This window comes from Lycium ferocissimum, chromosome 9, assembly GCF_029784015.1.
Source record: "Lycium ferocissimum isolate CSIRO_LF1 chromosome 9, AGI_CSIRO_Lferr_CH_V1, whole genome shotgun sequence".
Taxonomy (NCBI): Eukaryota; Viridiplantae; Streptophyta; class Magnoliopsida; order Solanales; family Solanaceae; genus Lycium; species Lycium ferocissimum.
The window spans coordinates 16,605,458-16,613,248 of NC_081350.1; the positions used below are offsets into that span (position 1 = coordinate 16,605,458).

Genomic DNA, 7,791 nt, shown 5'->3' on the forward strand with positions numbered 1-7,791 from the left:
AATCCACCCGTGGCCTTGGAATTCCCAACGATGTTCTAATTTCCTATGTCACCTCCCCACCTCCCCCCCCCCCCAATGGACTCAAAAAAATCAAATAACCACCACAAACAAGTTAAATTTTCAGTACTTAGAATCATACAACCGAGTTTCTATTAGCTCGCCCTACCCTTGGGAAGGTTCTATTTTGTGGGGTGATCCTACATTTCCCATAATGATCGGGAGGGTCGTTACACCAGATACCAATTAAAGCACCGTTCGTCCCCGAACGGACAAGGATGGGGAATCTAGGAAGAGTTACCTGACTCGGCGAAAAGCTGAGGGTACTTGCTACGCATATCAGACTCTGTTTCCCAAGTAGCTTCCTCCACCGGACGATTCTTCCACTGAACTTTCATAGAGGCTATTTCCTTAGACCTCAACTTGCGAACATCCCTATCTAAGATAGCAACAGGATCTTTCTCATATGTTAAATTCTCATCTAACAAAATCGAATCCCAGCGGATTATGTACGAACCATCGCCGTGGTACCTCTTCAACATCGAAACGTGGAATACCGGATGAACGCCTAATAGAACCGGAGGTAAAGCCAACTTGTAAGACACCTCCCTCACACGCTTGAGGATCTCAAACGGCCCAATGTACCTCGGGTTAAGCTTGCCTTTCTTCCCAAACCTCATCACACCCTTTATGGGTGAGACTTTCAACAACACTTGCTCTCCCTCTCCAAACTCAAGATCTCAGACTTTACGGTCCGCATACTCCTTCTGCCTACTCTGTGCTGCCAGAAGCTTAGCTTGAATCACCTTCACCTTTTCTAGGGACTCCCTCAGAAGATCAGTACCCCAAGGTCTCACCTCAAATGCATTAAACCACCCAATAGGAGACCTACACCTCCTGCCATACAACACCTCAAACGGAGCCATATCAATACTCGAGTGGTAGCTATTATTGCATGCAAATTCAGCTAAAGGTAACAACTGATACCAATGCCCACCAAAGTCTATCATACAAATACGAAGTATATCTTCAAGAACCTGAATAGTCCACTCAGACTTCCCGTCAATCTGTGGGTGGAATGCTGTACTAAGATCCAACCTTATACCCAATTCCTCATGCAAACACTTCTAAAATATGGATGTGAACGTTGTGCCCGTGTCGGACATAATGGAGATAGGAACCCCATGAAGCCTAACCACCTCACGAATGTAGATTTTAGCCCATTTCTCCGCATCATAAGTTATCTTCATCAGAATAAAGTGGGCAGACTTAGTCAACCTGTCAACAATAACCCAAATAGAGTCAAACTTTCCCAACGCCTTCGGAAGACCAACTACGAAGTCCATGGCTATTCTTTCCCACTTAAACTCAAGAATGGGCATCATCTGAAGTGTACCCCTAGGTTTATGATGTTCATACTTCACCTGTTGGCAGTTCAGACACTGAGCAACAAACTCCACTATATCACGTTTCATCCTAGTCCACCAGTAGTCTTTGTCTCAAATTGCGATACATCTTGGTAGCGCTAGAATGGTTTTGATCAAATCACCCATACGTGGCACGCAAACTCGCCCCTTAATCCGCAACACCCCTTCTTCGTCAATCACGGCCTCTTTGGCCTCACCACGCAACACCTGGTCATGTATTTTGCCAACTTAGTATCCTCAAACTGCTTAGCCTTAATCTGCTCCAGAAATAATGATCGAGCCTCAATACAAGCCAACACCCTACCCGTGTTAAAAATATCCAGCCTCATAAAACTGTTAGCCAGAGTCTGAACCTCTCTAGCTAACGGACGCTCCGAAGAAATCAAACTAGCCAGACTTCCCATACTAGCCAACTTCCTGCTCAACGCGTCAGCCACTACATTTGCCTTACCAGGATGATACAGAATGGTGATGTCATAATCCTTCAGCAGTTCTATTCACCTCTGCTACCTCAAGTTCAGATCTCTCTGAGTGAACACATGCTGCAAACTGCGATGGTCAATGTACACCTCACAATGGATACCATACAAGTAGTGCCTCTAGATTTTCAACGCAAATACCACCGCTGCCAACTCTAAGTCATGAGTAGGATAGTTCCTCTCCTGTACTTTCAACTGCCGAGAAGCGTAGGCAATCACCTTTTTTTCCTGTATCAAAACAGCACCCAATCCAGAACATGAAGCATCACAATAAACAACAAAATCCTTGCCCTCCACGGGCAATGCTAGAATAGCTGATGTAGTCAGCAAAGTTTTAAGCTTTTTAAATATCTCCTCACACTCATCGGACCACTAAAACAGTACCTCTTTCTAAGTCAATCGAGTCAAATAAGAAGCAATATAGGCAAACCCTTTCACAAACCGACGATAGTAGCTAGGCAGACCCACGAAACTATGGATCTCGGTCACTGATGTGGGCCTAGCCTATTCCCTGACTGCCTGAATTTTCTGAGGATCCACCATAATACCTTCCTTCGAAATTACATGCCCCAAAAAGGACACAGAAGACAGCCAGAATTCGTACTTGGAGAATTTAGCATACAGCTCCTTCTCCTGCAATACCCCAAGAGCAATCCTCAAATATTTCTTATGCTCCTCCTTACTTCAAGAGTACACCAGGATATCATCAATGAATACTATTACAAAAGAGTCTAAAAAGGGCTTAAACACACTGTTCATCAAATCCATGAATGCAGCTGGGGCATTAGTAAGCTCGAAAGACATAACCAAGAACTCATGGTGTCCATACCTGGTCCGGAAAGTTGTTTTAGGAACATCCTCTGCCCGAATCTTCAATTGGTGATATCCTGACCTTAAGTCAATTTTAAAGAACACAGAAGCTCTCTGTAACTGATCAAACAATTCATCAATACGAGGAATGGGGTACTTGTTTCAGATAGTCACCTTGTTCAGCTGACGGTAATCAATACACATATGCATAGACCCATCCTTCTTCTTAACAAACAACACAGGAGCACCCTAAGGAGAGGAACTCGGGCGAATAAACCCCTTACTCAAAAGATCTTCCAACTGTTCTTTCAACTTCCTGAGTTCTGCTGGCTCCATCCTATAAGGTGGAATAGAGATAGGACGAGTCCTTGGGTCTAAATCAATCCGAAAATCAATGTTACGATCGGTGACATACCAGGAAAGTCCGCGGGGAACACATCTGCAAACTCGCGTACCACTGAAATCGAATCAATAGGTGGAGTATCTACACTAGTGTCACGCATATGTGCCAAGTAAGCTAGACGACCCTTCTCTACTAGCTTCCTAGCACGAACGAAGGATATGACTTTCATAGGGAGGGGACTAAGGTTACCCTTTTACTCAAGTCTAGGTGCCCCAGGCATAGCTAAGGTAACAGTCTTAGAGTGACAATCAAGGATGGCATAATGCGGGGACAACCAACTCATGCCCAAAATGACATCGAAATCTACCATATCTAGGATCATCAAATCTGCCCAAGTACTATATCAGATAAAAGTAATTGCGCAAGAAGGGTAGACTCTATCTACCACCACCGAATCCCTAACCGGAGTAGATACATAAATAGGGACATCAAGAGTATCACACACCATATCCAAACCCACAGCAAAATACGTAGACACGTAAGAAAAAGTAAAATCCAGATCAAATAAAACATAAGCCATCCGGTCATAAACTGAAATAGTACCTGTGATGACAGCATCGGAGGCCTCAGCCTCTGGCCTACTTGGAAAAGTGTAGAAATGACCGCGCCTTCCTATAGCCCATGTACCATCGCGATTACCCTGTCCAGTCTGAGCCCCGACCTTGTCGGGCTGCTGTCCGCCTCTGCCTGCCTGAGGGCCGCCTCGGTTAGGCTGGGCGCCACCCCTACCCGCTGTGTGGCCACCCCACCCTGCCGGTGCGCTATCCCTACCTCCTTTATCTGGTGTAAAACGGAGCTCAGGGAGCCTGATACTGAGTCAGAGTTTGGGGAAATACCTCTTAATATGCCCAATCTCACCACACTCGTAATATGTACGGTCTAGTGTAGGTCGCTGAACAGAAGTTGATGAAGTAGTAAAACCTCCATACTGACCAGAAGCCTGATAATTTGCCCCTAATGGGCCCCCAGCTGACACCTGCATCGCAGATTGAACTAGACACCTTAAATATACCTAAGAACTCTGACCCCTCGAGAAGGAGTTGCTGAAAACCCCACTCCTTCGGGCCTTCTTCTCTACCTGCTTTGCATGAGTTTCCTGTTTAATCCCTTCAACAACACGAACATGCTCCACTACCTCCTGGAATGAAGCCCTAGTGGCTATGAGCTGAAAGCTGAAGTCCAGTGTTCAACCCCTTCACGAATCACTGGATCCTCTCCCCCTCGATTGGTAGTAACTGAAGAGCATATCGGGACAAGAAATGGAAACGGGACTCGCACACAGTAACAGATGAATTCCCTTGATCTATATTAGCAAACTCATCCTTCGGTTCCTCAGAGTATGCAGGACATACTTATCCAAGAACACTAAATAGAACTGTATCCAAGTCAACGGAGGTGACCCAGCTAGCCTGCACTCCACATTTGCCCTCCACTATAGCTTGGCATAACCCAAGAACTGGAAGGTCAAAAACTCTACACCGTACTTGTCCATAGCCCTAATCTTATAGAGCCTCTCGTGATAGTCAATTATGAACTTGTATGCATCCTATGACTCAGTACCATAGAAAACTGGAGGCTTCATTTTAGTGAACCTCCAAAATAAATCATGCTCTTCGCCAGTCATCACCGGCCCTGCAACTGGCCTCGGAAAGGCCTTAAAACTCAAAACTTCGAACCCCTGATCCTGAACTCTATCCGGACCTGGAGCTGCTACTCTTGTGCCCCTACCTGCTGGAACGGCTAGTATAGCCCCAGCCTGTGCTAATCCATGCAGCTAATTTAGCACCTGCGCTATAGCATCTGGTATACCAGGAGCAGCTGCAGCTCCTGGCTGGGCTGGTGCGGCTGCATCTTCCGCGGCCTCATTAGGAACCACTGGAGGCACGGGATCAACTACTGGGACTCCGCCCCCAGCTGGGGCCCCCTTCTACTGGCTCCTCCGCCTTCACCTCTTCCTCTAACTACTGCTGCACGTGTTCTCACATCTGCGAGAGAATGAAGAATAGTTAGATACCAATTTGAATCATCAGATACCAATTGGAATCAAGTAGCATGAAAGAAAAGGAAATTTTCCTAGTGTCCGGTAGCCTCTCGAAGATAAGTACAGATGTTTCCGTACCGATCCGCAAGACTCTACTAGACATGTCCTTGTACGACGAAATCGATGAACCTAAAGCTTTGATACCAACTCTGTCACGACCCAACCCGCCATGACTGGCACCCACACTAACTCCTAGTGGGTGAACCAACACACAAGTCATCTACTCATTCAAGTCTATCTTTATATTAACCAATTCAATCAGTTATTACTCATTCAAGCGTAAGATAATCAAAATAAGTCATGCCATAAAATGATGAAGCAAATGCAGAAGTCCTAACTATTACAATTTCTCAAAATTCAAAAGTCATCGTACAAGGACTCTAATCTAAAATATGTCTAAGGAATGAAATCTGTCTAACAAATAACCACAATGTCCTGAATAGGAAATAGACATCATAAAAGAAAGATCTTCGAGCGGCCTGGCATGGATAGAAGCTCACCCTAAATCTGTCAGTAACGACCTCAACGCTAGATTTGAGGACGGATAGCAGTCTGTGTATCACAATCTGCACTCAAAAGAATGCAGCAAGGTAGTATCAGTACAAACACTATGTACCGGTAATCATCATAGGCTGACTAAGATTAGTATCATGCATATCTCATAAAGTCAATAGAATAAACAAGCCAACCAACAAACATGAAATAAATAAACCACAACAAGTCAACCAAGGATAATCACCAATCGAGTCACCCAAGACTATCAAGAACTCAAATCAACGAAAATCGTAAATGGGAATAAGTCTACCACAATAACCATACTCACTATACACACATGCTAACTGATGTCATTGGTCAGTAGTCATGAATTGCAAGGGACCCATGGTGTCCATGTACCACTCGTTCCGAATACTCATCGGACCCGAGTATAAACCTCCCCTCCGAAAAGAACCTCGGACGCGGTCCACATCAATGTATCTCTCATTTTGTAACGAACCTCAGACCACGAGCCTATAATCTAGGTCACATGTGTGCCTTTCCATATATCTATACATAACATTATTTCTTACCCTCTCATTATCAATGCTCAAATCATCATCCCATATCACAATTTCACCGAGAAGATCATATTAACCTCTCATCACAACAACATCAACTGTAGATTCAACATACATGAATAGGGACACGAAGCCTACACATTCACTCAATCATTTACATATAAGAGTTCAAACACACAATATCATGCATGAAGACTAGACATGCTTTCTCCTATGAAATTCATAACACATACAATCAACTAATCAAAATCTAACTCAAGTAGACCGTAACCTACCTCAACGTAGAGCTGAAAAAACGCGAATCACTCTGCTACAGCTTTTCCCTCCTTGAAAGCCTCGAAACATTCAAAGTCTAGAAATTAGAATGCTCAATGAGTCACAATTATTCTAGTCACAAAATCAATGCAAGACACCCTTCCCTTTAGCCCAATTCCAATGGGTGAGTGATTCCTAGGTGTAAAATAACCTAGCAAGCGCCTTAGTGATCACTAACCATCAACTATAACAATATTTCATCAACATTCCAATTACAAGCAGTTTCCATGGTCAAGCTACAATTTTTATGGAACCCTAAGTCTCATTTCACTTAGTTCATGGCTCAAAAGGTCAAATTCATGATTAAGAGGAGTTAACCTAAGTAATTAGATGATAAATAAGTGATAACAATCCTAACCCATCAAATATAGAAGGTTTATTAAGTTCTAGGGTTACTATTACTAATTTCACTATTGAAGACCCATAAAAGGGTTGATAATCATGAAGATGATACAGAATGATTGAAAGGGATGGATGAGACTTACCTCTCAAGAATATACTTGCCCTAGCTTGGAATTTCGCCCTAGGTGCTTGTAGGGAACTGTGTTGGAGTTTTATGAATAAAGAATTTGGAACTAAGTGTTTAAAACACGATATTCTGCCCCTGTTGACCGCTGCGGCGGTCAAACCACTGATGCAACGGTCTCGCTATAGCGACCAAGTGCTCACTATAGCAGACCAAGGAAACCCCGACCTCCGCTATGGCGACCCATGTTTCGCTATGGCGACATCGCCATAGCGGGCCATTACCCGCCACAGCAGACACTCGAAGTCACCTTGACCGCTGGTGGCGAGGGGCTCACCGCTATAGCGATGCTGCCGTAGCGGTACCAACCCCACCGCAGCAGTGCCATTTTGGCAGTATGCTCGACTTTTTTCCCAGTTTTCCACCGTATCACCCAACATTTCATCCGAGGCCTCACAAACATAAACAAACATGCACATATATATAAAACATCATACGAATCCACCCGTGGCCTCACCCCTCCTGATGGACTCAACAAAATCAAACAACTACCACAAAAAAGTTAAATTTTCAGTTCTTAGAATCATGCAACCGAGTTTCTATTAGCTCGCCCTACCCTTGGGAAGGTTCTATATGGTGGGGTGATCCTACATTTCCTATAACGAATTCAAATAAGCTTCACCTAGGCTTATGACTTGGAAAAAAGAAGAGTGCAACAAGAATAGCATTAGTACAAACAATAAGTACTGGTAGGTATCATAGGCAAAAAATAATTAGTTCACACGTATAGAAGCGGGT

At 44.1% G+C, this 7,791-nt stretch overlaps 1 pseudogene; it reads right to left on the reverse strand.

Moving 5' to 3' along the window:
• Positions 1-284: 284 nt before the first annotated feature.
• On the reverse strand, positions 285-4,967 carry LOC132031621 (uncharacterized; annotated as a pseudogene).
• Positions 4,968-7,791: the final 2,824 nt, after the last annotated feature.